General features: G+C 32.5%; 1 pseudogene; it reads left to right on the top strand.

Annotated features, from left to right (window-relative positions):
- LOC129316446 (casein kinase 1-like protein HD16) overlaps nucleotides 1–13,897 on the top strand; it is a 49,409-nt pseudogene extending 35,512 nt beyond the window's left edge.
- The last annotated feature ends 1,359 nt before the right edge of the window (nucleotides 13,898–15,256 follow it).

Genomic DNA, 15,256 nt, shown 5'->3' with positions numbered 1-15,256 from the left:
GTGTTTTATTGACTTGAGAATGACTGTAGATGATTTGCTTTGCCTTAGGATGATTATTAAGATGAAAATTAGTGATCAAAATGGGATATTTGTGATGATTGTATTTTTCTACGAATTTTGACTGATTTATTTCAATAATTTTTAATTTAAATTTCGTGCATTGTTTGATCAGAGTAGTTTTATCGTTCAAAACTACATATTGAAATGTACTAGTATACCAGTTTTCATTACAATTGGAGTTCATTTTAGTGACGAAAACTGACGTGCCGTTTCTGTAAAAGTCATTGCTATTTTATTGAAATTTTTACATTTGGTAAAGAATGATTTGTTCTTGGCTTGAGATTGCTAATATAGGATATGTGTTATCTTAGAATGATCAATGAGACAGAAAACATTGATTCAAAATGATGTTTATAGTGTTTTTCTTTTTTCTATGAATTTTGAACGAATTTTATATAGAATTTTATAATAATTAGAGTTAATTTGAAAATGCTATTTTGTGAGAATTTCGTTGGTTTTGTGATTGTATATAGTTGGAATTAGTTTGTTGAGTAAGATGCCAAGAATGAAAAGAGGGTTTTAGCCTAAGAAAAACTTTCTTTATGTTGTTATGCTGCTGAATTTTTTATCGGCGGTTGAAGGAGTATGTGAATGCTCATGCATTGTGACTCATGATTCATTAATTGCTCTATATTATATGTAGAGTACTCAATTTCTTTATTGATAATCTTTCTATCATTCCTTTCCTATCTCTATATTCATGAGTCACTGATCACATTTCCTTGAATGAATTATCTTTTAGATTATAAAGTTATGAATAGAGAATGGATGTCTTCCAATCGATTAAGTAAAGAGTATTTGAATAGTATGAAAGAGTTTATGAAGTTTGCTCTTGAGCATGTAAAAAACCCTAGGAGAATAGTGTGCCCTTGTGTAAGATGTGGTCTTTTGAAGCAAATTAGTGCATCTGAGATGGAAGACCATTTAGTGTGCTATGGAATTGATGAAAATTACAAGTGTTGGCATAAGCATGGAGAGACTAGAGGGGATGAGTCTACTAGTAATTGGGAGTATAAAGGAAGTTTTGAATCAGACAATCATGACTCAAATGCTTATATGGGTGACTGTCTTGAAGAGATGGCCAATGCAATTGAAAGGGAACTTGAGGATTGTCCTGAAATGTTAGAGATGTTGAAAAGTGATGCAGAGAAGCCCTTATATGCTGATTGCACTGAATTCACAAAGTTGTTAGCAGTATTGAAATTGTACAACTTAAAAGTGAGCAATAGATGGAGTGATAAGAGCTTTACAGAAAATCTTACACTTATAAAACAACTTCTACTTGCGAACAACGAGCTTCCAAGGACTATATATGAGGTAAAACAAATGCTACGCTTAATTGGCATGAGTTATGAGAAAATACATGCCTGTCCTAATGATTGCATATTATTTAGAAATGAATATGCATCATTAATAGAGTGTCCAAAATGTAATGCCTTGTGCTATAAAGAGAATAGGAAGAGTCCAAAGAAGGCATTATGGTACTTTCCCATTGTACCTAGATTTAGATGGTTGTATAGTAGTGCAGAGGATGCAAAAAATTTGACATGGCATGCGGACGAACGGATCAAAAATGGAAAGCTTCGACATCCAGCTGACTCTTCTCAATGGAAAAAATTGATTTCGATTACCCTGACTTTGGAGCAGAAGATAGAAACCTTCACCTCGTATTATCTACTGATGGAATGAATCCACATGAGCTTCAAAGTAGCAGTCACAGTATATGGCCAGTTATTTTGGTAATTTACAACTTACCTCCATGGTTATGTATGAAGTGAAAATGTATGATGCTATCCATTTTAATTTCAGGGCCAAAACAGCCGGAAATGACATAGACATATATTTGGCTCCTTTAATTGAAGATTTAAAATTGTTGTGGGAGCACAGTGTTGAGGTATATGATGGACATAGAGAGGAAAGGTTCAATTTAAGAGCATTGTTGTTTGGTACAATCAATGATTTTCTAGCATATGGTAATTTATCAGGGTATAGTATCAAAGAAAAACTCGAATGTCCTATTTATGAAGATGGCACACATTCAATGAGATTAGAACATGGGATGAAGAATCTCTATCTCAGACATTGTAGATGGTTGCATCCTGATCATTATTAGCGACGTCTAAAAAAAGCTTTCAAAGGGAATTCAGAAGAAAGTAAGGCACCTTTGCCACTGATAGGTGAGCAACATTTTAACAAGGTAAAGAATTTGAATATCGAGTTTGGTAAACCTTTTGCAAAGCATCTTAGGACATGTGGGTGGAAGAAAAGGTCTATTTTTTTTACCTACCATATTGGCAATCTTTATATGTGAGACATTTTCTTGATATGATGCACATTGAGAAAAATGTGTGTGACAGTTTGAATGGTACATTACTTCATATTCCAGGAAAGACCAAAGATGGCATTAAGGTAAGACTTGATATGATTTCTATGGGGATAAGGGAAGAGTTGGCTCTACAAAAGAAGGGAAGTCGCACATTTCTTCATGCAGCGGCTCATACATTGTCTAGAAGAGAAAAGAAGATTTTTTATGAGTCGCTTGCTACTGTTAAAGTTCCAGAGGGGTACTCTTCAAATATTAAGGGCCTTGTGTCATTGAAGGATTTGAAGTTGAAGGGTTTAAAATCGCATGATTGCCACGTGTTGATGGAAAATTTTATTCTAGTGGCTATACATTCTATTTTACCTGATACGGTTCGAGCCACGATTACAAAATTGTATTTCTTCTTCAAGTCTATATGTAGTAAAGTGATTGACCCAACAAAATTGCCAAGATTGCAAAGCTGAATTGTGTTAATCTTGTGTGAACTTGAAATGTATTTTCCGCCTGCATTCTTCGATATAATGGTACACCTCACTATTCATCTAGTTAGAGAGATATAAATGTGTGGCCCAGTTTTCTTGAGATGGATGTATCCATTTGAGCGTTACATGAAGATACTAAAAGGATATGTGAAAAATTAGAGTTGACCCGAAGGTTATATAATTGAACGATACATTTGTGAGGAGGCAGTTGAATTTTATACTGAGTACTTATCAAATGTCAACCATATTGGTCTTCCGACTTCTCGGCATGATAGTAGAACTGATGAAGAAGGAATTATGGGCAATAAAGTAGTTACAATCTCAAACTTGCAATGGGAACAAGCACATTTATATGTACTATACAACTCTATTGAGGTTGAGGAGTATGTAGAGATGCACATGGCCGAGCTTAAGCGAGATAACCCTAATAGATCGGAGATTTGGTATGCAAACAAGCATAATAAAAGTTTTACAGTTTGGTTGAAACAACACATTCTTAAAAAGTTGACTGCTGATCCTAATTCAGTTTCTAAAAAATTAAAATGGTTGGCAAGAGGTCCAGATAAACAAGTTCTTTCCTTCACTGGCTATCTCATTAATGGGTACATGTTTTATACTAAAGAGCAAGATGATCGGAGTGTAATGTAAAATAGTGATGTAACTCTTATAGCTCAAGCAATGCATATATCTAGTGCTAAAGACAAGAATCCCTTGTACGCAAAAATGTCATACTTTGGGGTAATTGAGCACATTTGGGAGTTAGATTACATCAAATTTCAAGTTCCAATTTTTGGTTGTAAGTGGGTTGATCAAAAAAATGGTCTTAAAGTTGATGACTTAGGGTTCTTAATGGTGGATCTTAATAGAGAAGGTTATAAAGATGAGCCTTTTATTTTGGCTTCACAAGCTTACCAAGTGTTCTTTGTTCTTGATCCGGCTAAAGTAAATTGGTCTATCATTTTATTGAGCAGTAAAATAAATGAAGATATGAATGATTCTACAATTGAAGATAATCCCTTTATGGGGATATCATTTGAAAGTTACTTTGTTGAGGATGAAGCCTTTTATATGAGAAATGATCACAATAAAGGTACTTGGATTTTAAAGAAAAGAGGTAGAAGCATTCGAGCAAAGAAGGAGAGCAAAGATAAGGAACATACAAGAAAAAAAAATAATTTAAACTTGTAGGTTACTTGTTTTGTGTGATTTAAAAATTTATTGTTATTTATTATGTGCTATATTTGTTTTGTAATGTGTGATTTACATTAAACGTGAAAATTACTTATTATGTGCTTTATTTTTTTATATTTTCTACTTTTGTAGGTAAATGGCTTCTTAAAGGAGTGCTGGTCTCAGTGGACCTAGTAGTGCTGATCCTAGCGTTAAGATGAATGACCAACAAATTCAGCAAGAAGCCAATCAAATAACTAGAGGATTGACATTGATGACCAAGGTGAATAGAAGAAGGGCTGCTGGACAGAAATATGAAGTTGAATGGGATTTCAAAGGTCAACCTATTAAATTCATCAGCTACATAGGGGTTGTGGCGAAAGCAAATGTGCCAATTACAATTAGGCACTGGAATGATGTTAGTCCAGCTACTAAAAATTATATTTGGGAGCAAGTAGAGGTAAAATACTTTACTCACATCGTTGTAATTAATTGAAATTACTTGACCAAAAATCTAATTAATTGTTTTTGTTTGCAGTCAGCATTTGCAATTGATGCTAGTCGGATAAATTTGTCATCCAACAAGCTGGAAAGGCAATGCAAACATTTCGGTATTTTGTGGGAGCAAAATACATTAAAAAATCAAGGGGAAACATTACTGCTGAGGTCCCCGACTTGATAACTCTATTAGTTTCACAAGAATAGTAGGATGAATTTGTCGCTTAATGTCTCGAGGGACAATTTCAAGTAAGAATAATGAGATGAATTAATTTTTTATTATTTTTTATATATTTAATTTTATTGATATGATTTTTTGTGTTTTGCACAGGAGTTGAGCCACAAGAAGAAAGAGTTGCATGAGAAAGATTTGTACCCTTACAAGAAGAGGCGCGCATAGGATATGCAGGAATTGAGCAACAAATGGTAAGTTAATATTTATACTATATAATTTTATCTTATTTCATGGATATATGTACTATACTCACATTTAAATTTACTTAAATTCGTAGATCGAGCGAGAGGGTTCAGGGGCAAGCTTAGTCTCATGTCACAGACTATTTATAGAAGGTCGAACCAATAAAGAAGGAAACATTGTTGATGAACGTGTTTAGGAGCTTGCTGACAAGTGAGTAAGTACATTAACTTAAGACTTTTTTTATACTCAATCAACTAATTTAATTTTCTTACTATATATTGCATAGGCCGAGATTGAGAAAAGTGGCACACCTGATGATGATGTCTTGGGCAAGGCGTTAGGTAATCCCGAACACCCTGGTCGAGTTAGGAGATATGGCTTTGGTGTCTCGAAAAAACAAATATTCGGGTCACAGAAGAAAGCAAGGTCAACAGAGGATGTGGGTGCAAGGGCTAAGATTGCCACCCTGAAAGAGGAGCTATCTAGGCAACGGGACATGATTGAAGTTTTGCTAAAGGACAAGGAGAGGCAAGAGGCAGAGTTTCATATTAGTCCTAGCGGGAAAGGTAGTTACAGTGTCATGCAGCCTATTAAAAATCTCCCTGAGGTAAAACATTATTAATTTATTTCACTTATATTTCACTATTTCTATTTCCCATAACTTTAATATAGTATATTACTTATTAATATAGGGTGAGAACCTATGTGAGTTGTTGGCAAATAGCCTGAATCATCATGTGGTTGCTATTGGTCGGGTGTTCAATTTTCCAGGAGACATGTTACATAATATGCCACTTCCTGCATCCTATGTACGTGTTGCTATTGATGTGCCGAAGGATTTGAACTATCCGCTACCTATTCCCACCGAGGATGCAGGGATTGTTGGAGAGGCGATGGGTAGTTTTGTTGGATGGCAAGTTACTCAAGTTAGGATGCCAAGTCCAAAAAATACTAGTAAAGATGCACAGTCAAAAAAAAAAAGATGATACCCCAATCTAGGCTCTCCTCTAAAAAGGCAGTCTCCCATAAAGCTATGCTTGAACAAGAGCCTCAATTGCCAAGCCAACATAGAAATTTGCTCCAAGCATATGCAATGGTACATAGGTCTAATCCTCCAGTCCTGCAAATCCCATTTGAGGCTGGTATATATGGCAAAGACTGATATGATATGCTTTCACTTGATGTTGTTGATGAAGTGCTTCAACATGATATGACCAGTCTCACTGTTCTCAGCTTCTACATACAGTAATTTTTTTCCATATATGAATAGTTAATATTTTAAATATAAACTAATCTATTTCTTGTATTTATAATAGGTGCTTGTATGACAAATTTGTTGTCCCTTTCGATCTACAAATGAAGTTCGTCTTTGTTAGTCCTCATGAAGTGGGTGCATATACCTTAATTAAAAGCGACAAAATTTTAGAACAAGCAAAGGCATTAAGCGAAAATTTCAAGGGAACATTATTCATAATACCGTATTGTCAAGGGTAACGAAATTCTCACTTATCTTAATAATTTTTTTATTTTTAATTTAATGAATTAATTATAATTTTGTCACACTTGTTAATACTATTAGGGACCATTGGATGTTGATCGCTGCCGAACCATTTGGTAACACTCCAAAAATATATTATCTCAACTCTCTTGGAGGGGAACTAAGGAGGAGACAAATTTTATTAGAGTTGATTAATACATAAGTGCATATATAAAGTATTTCACATATTTATTTAATTATTTAAATTTCATACTAACATATTTTTTATTGTTTTATTAGGGCGATTGTGTTATACCGCACTAATACAAAACAATCAATTCCAAGGTCCTTTACAAATTTTGATGCGGCCTACACTTGGAATATAATTAAGGTAATGAAATCATTTATTAAATTAAAATTTAATGCATTAATACATATTTATATATTCTTTAATTTTTAGTGTCCAAGACAAAAGAAAAATAGCTTGGATTGTGGCCATTGCGTCATGAGGTTCATGAAGGACATCATTATCCATAACGAGAGCATAATTCCCGAGATGGTATGTCAAAAATATTAACTTTTAAATTACAAAAATATTTAATGTATTAAAATTATATTAATATATATTGAATCATTTATATATTGCAGTACTATGATGATTCTTATATTGAAGAATTCGGGGATTCAGAAATAAATGAGGTAATTGAAGAATGGTGTCAATATATTTTTCAAGTGTGGACTTCATACAAAGAAGATTAATAGAACTACCTTGAAGAAGTAACTAGGAAGTTTTTTTTAATAGGCAGTTTATTTTTGGAAAAAGGTTACTTTATGTAATTACATTTGTTTATTGATTAATTTTAAAATTGAATACAATAAATTTCGTTGGTATTAAAATTTGAAATGGTTGGCTGCTGCTATTTTAATTTCTTTTTGCAGGGCAGCTGGTATAGAAACAGCTCACAAATTTAAAAAAAAAACCACATAAAAAATAACGGTTATATAAATAACCGTCATTTATACTGAAATAAATGACGGTTAAAAAAAATGCCCGTCATTTATATTGACTTTAAATGACGGGTAAATTATATACCTGTCATTTAAAGTAATTATAAATGACGGGTATATAACTTAACCATCATTTAAAGTCTCTTTAAATGATGGGTAAGTTATATACTCGTCATTTATACTTTATTTAAATGACAGGTATATCATTTACTTGTCATTTAAATTCTCAATTTGCTTCTCCCTTCGTAAAAATTTTATTTTAAATGACGGTTTTATAACCGTCATTTATTGGAGGTCTTTAAATGTCAGCTGAATAAATGACACTTATTAACCGTCATTTATGGACTAAAATAACTATCATTTATTCCTTTTTTTGTAGTAGTGACTCGCACATTAACTTACATGCATAACATCATTTGAATAACTTTCAAAGCCATGGTAATGTAAACTTTAACATCAAGCCAATGCTAACTTGTTATGTACTCATCTTCTATTCTAACCTCAGCTTTAACCTCAAGCCAATCCTAACCTATCATGCACTAATCTTCTATTCTAACCTCAACTTTAACTTGTCATGGTTTTATTCATCTTGTTCATTTAGTTATGTGCATGGAGATATAAAATCAGAGAACCTTATGCTTGGGAAGCCAAATTCTCCTGATGAGAAGAAATTATTTGCTGTTGACCTTGGATTAGGTTAGTGGATGGAATATTCCAAAATGAGTTGTTTCTTTCTAACATGCTCCCACCTACTCCATCATTTTCCTGATAATTGCATATGCATCGCAGCAACCAGGTGGAGGGACTCCAGTGGGAAGCATGTTGGATATAATCAAAATCTTAGCATGTTTAGGTAATCAATTTTAGAACTGTAATTTTCTTATCCTTCTGTATTGTCTTCTCTCCTCTTCAAAATATCTCGTTATTTTATTTATGGTGTCCTTTTTTGATTTATCTGATAGAAGTTAAACATTTTCTTTGAATTGTTTTAGGGGGACCGTTGGATATGCTAGTGTTCACGCACACTAGGGAAGAACTCCTAGCAGAAGGGATGATCTTGAGTCTCTTCGCTTATACACTCATATTTCTTCATGAAGGTCAATTACCATGGCAAGAATTCCAAGTATGACATTAATTTTATATTCTGACCTAGTGATTCAATATCGGTTAAATTTCTTTCCTTGCTATATATTTTAATATTATTTGACATTTTCTCTTAGGATGTTGACAAATCCATCAATGTTGGTAAAGAGAAGATGAGAACACCTCCCGCTATAATGTCCCGTCTTGCTTCTCTTAATAAATTTTTTTGGATTGTTGTGAACTTGAAATTTGAAGAAGAACCTAATTAGTCAAAGCTAAGATCATTGTTTGATGGGATAATTGGACCAATTCCTACTTTAGGACCATTTAATACTGAAGATGCACAAAAGGTAGTCCATTAAATTTAATTAATTAGTAGATATTTCATGTTTCAGTGCATATCTTTAGCTTTTGTTGCAATACAACATGTTGTCAGGCTCAACAGAAGCGAATTAGATTGAATTTTGGGGGAGATGATAGACGACTAGTGAAGATAAAGACGAGTCGGTCCGGTCTTCCTGCTACGCAGTGGATTTCAATTTTTAATGAAAGCAAAACGAACAAAACAGAGGTAGAGTTTTCTTTTTTCCTTTTTTTTTTAAAGTGGAGAATAAAGTATTTTCTTTGTTGTCTTTTGGCACCACAACCTGTATTTTGTCAAAAAAATATTGTCCAATTGGTTTGGGTCCTTGGGAATTATAATACCTATATATTTACAGTTATATAGACCATAGAATTATCTGTAAATCATCCCAAGATCTCTCTAATGACCTAATATTTTCTAATCTTTTCTAATGAATTGTGGCCCCAAACCAGAAACCTGAATAATAAGTGAAATGATGGTTAAGAATATCGATAGTGACATTTATGTTGAGGATACTTTGTAGGTTTCATTATCCTTTGTCTAATGAGACTTTAGCACAACTTGTGGAGAAAGGATTACAGATGGCTTCCATATCAATTGTGTAGCCTCCCATTCCAATCGTTGGGCACTTATTATGGATGTCAGAACTGGTTTTACAAGTCAAGTTCATAAAATTTGACCTTTCTTCTTACCTGAGGTGAAATTATTGTTGCATCTTTCTTGTAATTTATATTCTGTGTGCTCAAATGTCCCTTATCTCACTCTTACACACTCTTACTTACAGCAATGGATCATTGAGCAGTGGGAAAAAGGTTTTTGCATTGCGGGGGTTGATGATGGCAGCTCTATTGTACTCATGTCAGAAGGTTTGCTTGCTTTCTCAAGTGGCATCTTAGAATGTGGCTTAGTTACATGTTTTTGATGATGTAATACAACAAGAAAATTTCTTTAGGTTGAGCAATTTTTCGATGCTGATGTAAAATGGGAAGCGAAAAGGGGAAGAGAGAGATAGAGAAAGGAGGAGCAAGGGAGAGAGTGGAGGAAGACTAAATTCTTAAAAACTCTATTTAATATTAATCAAAAGCTCAATATAAATGAAAACTTTGAGTTCTAAAAATAATAAAATAATAAATTTAAATCTCAATCCTAAATCTAAAGATATTGATAGTATAATAATATCCTATTTTATTTGAGATAGATAAATTTAAGATAATCATAAAATAAAATAATAAAAATCCCAATACTAATCGATAACATTCTTATTCAAATATACCTAATAAATAATCCCAATAAACCCTAATTATTCTAATTAGTCATCATCCCGCATTCTATCAAAATGTTATTTGATCTCATTTTCAAGCATCTTGCACTTGGAAAAAAAAAACTATTATATTATGACGCCCGTCTTGTTTTGGCTCATCATCATACATCACTTAGATTATCTACAAACATTTTTTGGAACCATTGCAAACTTGTTATTTTTCTGCAGCTTGAGGTAAAGTAAGAGATGTGGTAAATCTATTTATTTTTCTGCAGGCACAGGGTTTGGTCCACAGTCATACAAAGTAAGTGACTATTTTCCCTACCAATGGATAGACATGATGTTGAGTCAACATTTCCATGTAACCTCTACGGCTACTGCTGGAAATCATTGGGCTGTCGTCATGTCATGATATTTTGGATTTTTTGATCATATTTGCCATCAATTATTTTTTAATTAAATCAGCTATAATACAAGAAAGTCCATATTCCATAAAGCCTTAACAAATCTAACATATTAATTCAAATTTTGTTGTGCAATCATTATTTATATTAAGCAATTATTAATGGGAACAAAATATTTAAGCTAGATATAAAAATTTTGGTAGAGCCTCTGCTATAAGTTGGACTTCCTGAAATCTCTACAACTTGCCAAAAAGCACATCCAAGTAGCATTCGGAATTCTACTCCGATACAGTATATACAAATCAAAATAATTTAACTGAGGATCCTGCCTATATGATTCGTGGAGCGATTCTATAATAGAAAAAGAATGTTTAAATATTTACATTAATCCACTGTAATTGAAGTAACACAATACTTCTTATCTCAAGGAGTCCGATGAGATCTACTAAAAAGCAAGTCCACTTTTACTATTTGAATATAAATTTTTTTCAGTAAATAATGTCCCCAAATAATAAGTAAATAAATAAATAATGGTAATCATAAACAACAAATTAAAAATATATCTTTTATATAAAACAAATCATAAAAATACAGTTCTTAAGAGTGAAAAACAACTTGAAAAAAAAAAACTTGTTTTCTGTTAGGACTTGAATAGAACGAATAATAGGCATGGACATATAGCTTATGAGGGTAAGTAACATTCGGCATGGCTAGAAACCACAAAAAATAGGCGCAAGCATAAAGCTCACAAATAACAGGCGTGGATTAAATCCATAAAATTTCATCCTCCCTTCCATATGTGTTGGCCGACACATGGGGCTAACACCTCTAATATACTTTGCTAGCTGAGTGTACCATGGCACGCCAAGAGCTAACAAAATTATCGTTAGCAACCAGCATTCTGTACTCAGTCTTATAAAACATTTCTAGCATGTATGGAATGTAAAAAACCTTATAGTTCAAATTGTCTTTTAATTTGTAAAGTACAAATAATCCTTTCATGAGTGATTCATCCAATTGATGCATGTATAATACTTTTAGGAAAATAAAATATCATGAAAATAATTACATAAATAAATTCAAAAAATGAATAAGATATCCATATATATTATGTCAACTTAATCAATAAGGTACAGTAGGAAAATTTGTTTAGAATAGACAAAAAATAAAATAAAATAAAATAAATAAATAAAGAGACCGTTAGTTGTTTATTGAGGAGTGTTATTTACTTACCTAACTTATCTCCCAGTTCCAAAATTCTCTCCTTATAGCTTCAATTAAGTTTTCTCTTCTTTTAATGATCCTATAAAATATAATAAACTTTCAATAAACTTTCTATAGCCTTAAATAAACTCTTTTCCAAAATCATCACCATTTATATATCCCAAAGTATCTCTATTTATTTTCAGCCACAAATAATTACCCAATAATATTAAACACTAATATTTGAATAACTATATTTCATCCACAGCCAAGAAGTTAATAAACTCTCAAAAATCAAGTTCAATTTCTTTAAACAAATATTTTGTTAAACACCTCTCATGCATTAATTCTCAAGCTTTGATCAAACATATTTTCTTCAAATTTCATTTTCCCATACTTTTCTAAAGTCTATATTTGAAGTAGTCCAACCTTCCAATTACAAGCATTCAACATAAAAAATTTTAAACTCAAAGAATATTTAATTTATCTACCTTCAACAAACATACAATACTAAAATATCAATCAGAACCAAATTTCTCTTCATTGACTGTAAAAGCATGGTAGCACAAGGGAGATTATATTATCAATAATTTAAACATTCACACCGTAGATGCTGAGCAAGAGGGAAGAGGCTTGAGGCTTACTCACCTTAAGGCACAAACGATGAAGATAAGAGAAGGAGAAGTTGACGTTTATGGCTGAACAGGGGAAGAGTTTCTGGCACGACACACGAACAGCCGAAGAACAAAACAATACCAAGAAGCAGAAGAAACCATAAATAGGGCCTTGGCTCAAATGATTCAGCTCACACACATCAACTTACACACACCAACATCAACATAGAACAGAGAGGCAGCAGAGGATAATTTCCAATGGCAGAAATAAACCAACGAAAAAAATGAACCAGCAACAGAAACGGACCAGCAACAAAAATGAACTAGTGAAGGTGAGAAACAGGCCCACAGTGTGAAGAAGAACAAGTTGGTAATGAGAAGAAAAGAGACTCGAGCGAAGAAGGAGAAGAGCCGAAGGAATGAAAATGAATTCTATATCCCTCACTGTGTGTAATATTACTATATGACCAAAAGGGAAAGAAAATTCTCGACAAAGAACCATCGGATAAATCACAAAAGAAGACCCAATGTTGGTTGGAAAAATTTCAAAAAGATACCCCACAAATTTTTTTTTTCATTATCATATTTTTAATAAAAAAAGATATAAGAAAAATTTAATAATTCTCATATAAAAATAAAATAAATATTTGGCTAACGTAAGATTTAAATTCTAGATCTCCATATAAGTAACTAATATAAATTCTATTAGACCTTTACTACTCATGTGCTATAACTAAAATAATTAAATAAAATATCAATAGGAAAAGAAAATTATTCAATTTAAATTTTCGGGTCATTAGAATTAGCGTACGTACTAGAATAGAAATTAAACAGCAATTAGAAATTAAGCAACACTAGATAGAAGAAATCCAAAAATGTCATGAAAGGCTTTATATTTGGATCTGATCCATTAAGAGTGGATAACCCAGCACGAGGTTAATTGATTGCAACTTGGGAAACAAGTGCTCAGTGTATGGTGTTGATATCTTAGGATATTCAATAAGCTTTTACATGAGTGGATAATTTTTCTTTGACAATAAGTGTTGTTTATATATATATATATATACACATATGGAAGAGTTGGTTTTTAGACAGGGCATGGGCACACTATACCTCTTGAGTTGCATTTGTTTTATGTTGTTTATTTATATCCATAACTCTTCTACTTGCTCTCTTATTATCTAATCTAACTTTGTAAATGTAGGTGATTGAATATGATTTTCACTATCTAAGTGATGGCATCGACATGTGGTGGGACAAAGATTATTTGATTATATCAGTAGCTGCAACAAAAGATGAAATTGCTGTGGTATTAAGCATACCCAAGGAGATTCTGTATGAGGAGGTTACTCTGCATGAATCTTTGCGAACATCTGAGTTTCCCCGTACACATATTAAGGTATAGTTCATTGATAAATGGCTTATTTGTCTTGACACCAAAATTTGATTTCTTTATTGCTCTCGTCTTTCAGGAAAATTTGGAAAGAAATATGCATATTGCTTGTTTGGGCTATGGTCGCACAATATGCTAATTTCCTTTGGATGTCAAAGCATTTGTTTCGCCAAGGTAAATTATATGGAAAAACCACCATGAAGACCCATAGAAGCATTCAAAATGCTCAAAAGTCTTATAAAATCACCAAATATCTATCAGGTCTCAAGGAACTTGGGTGTAAATAAGATTGAAGTGATAATGTCCAAAAATACCCATATTTTGAAACCAAGAAAGGAAATTTTAAAAAAAAAAGCACTTTGAAACCTTGTCTAAGTGCACTCTAAAGACAATCGAAATCCACTCTGATACCTTGTCTCTTCCGGAGTACCTCTCTGACCATTCTTAGTCTTGCGATCTCATCGCCTGTCTCCCCTTTTTCTTGGTTGTGGTTATTGTATAATTATGGATTACAATATCTTTGGGTTAGTTTCTAGAAAATCAACGTCTTTTGAGCACAACTTTCATGAATATGGGTTTCAAAAATGTTTTGTACTTCGTATTAATAATCATCCAGTGGATCGTCTAGGGATTAAATTTTGAAAATTGAACTGCTCATTTTTGTTCCTCGCTTGCATGCTGTTATTAGATATCAGCATTGCATTTAATTACAAGAAAGAAAATTATGATTTGGATTTATGTTGTTAATCAAAAGAAAGCTATGTATTAGTGAACGAACAATGTAGTCTAGTCTCTGTTTTAGATCTATGCCAGCTCGTTTTTTTTTTCCCCTTTTTGGGATGGGTTGGGAAAATATATGGAAGATGCATATGAAGATGGACTATATTCTGCATATGACAATGTCTATTATGATGTAAATCCACTTGTCAGTATGTGATGAAACTTTGTCATTGACAGTTCGTATTTAGTCAATGCGCGTTGCCTTGTCAATATCGACACAGTCAATTAACTCGTTTACTTTGGAAAGAATATGGTTCCAAACTTTTGAAATGTTGCAAATTTAATAATAATGTATGTATGAATAATAATTCAACTATAGGACGAGCTTTAAAATTTAAATTATTATTAACAAAATTATTATTTGATTAAATGAGTGAAAAATATCTTTCGTGATAATTTTATACATAAAAAAACATTATATAATTACTACACTTTATACGTGGTTGTTGAAGATGTAGGATAAGGAGGGGTAGCAGAAAATTAAAATTTTAAAATCTCTATCTTGATATGAACTGAACAAATTCGTTTAAGTTAAGGTGAATAAAAAGTTATCTTTTAATTCTTTGAACTTGATGCGTGTTTTCTTTAAAAGTTTGGATCTCAAGAACTGATAACGTAGATATGCTCCTTCTACCGATATCCACACGAATAGCTCTCGAACTCAAATAGCGTGCTAACGCTTCTAGCATCTATTCTTCTTTGAATATTAGTTTTTCTT

This window comes from Prosopis cineraria, unplaced genomic scaffold (assembly GCF_029017545.1).
Source record: "Prosopis cineraria cultivar Desert tree isolate PC_DT_omini unplaced genomic scaffold, ASM2901754v1 PC7, whole genome shotgun sequence".
Taxonomy (NCBI): domain Eukaryota; kingdom Viridiplantae; phylum Streptophyta; class Magnoliopsida; order Fabales; family Fabaceae; genus Prosopis; species Prosopis cineraria.
The sequence above is the reverse complement of the archived record's forward strand: the minus strand, read 5'-3'. Positions and strand labels throughout refer to the sequence as shown.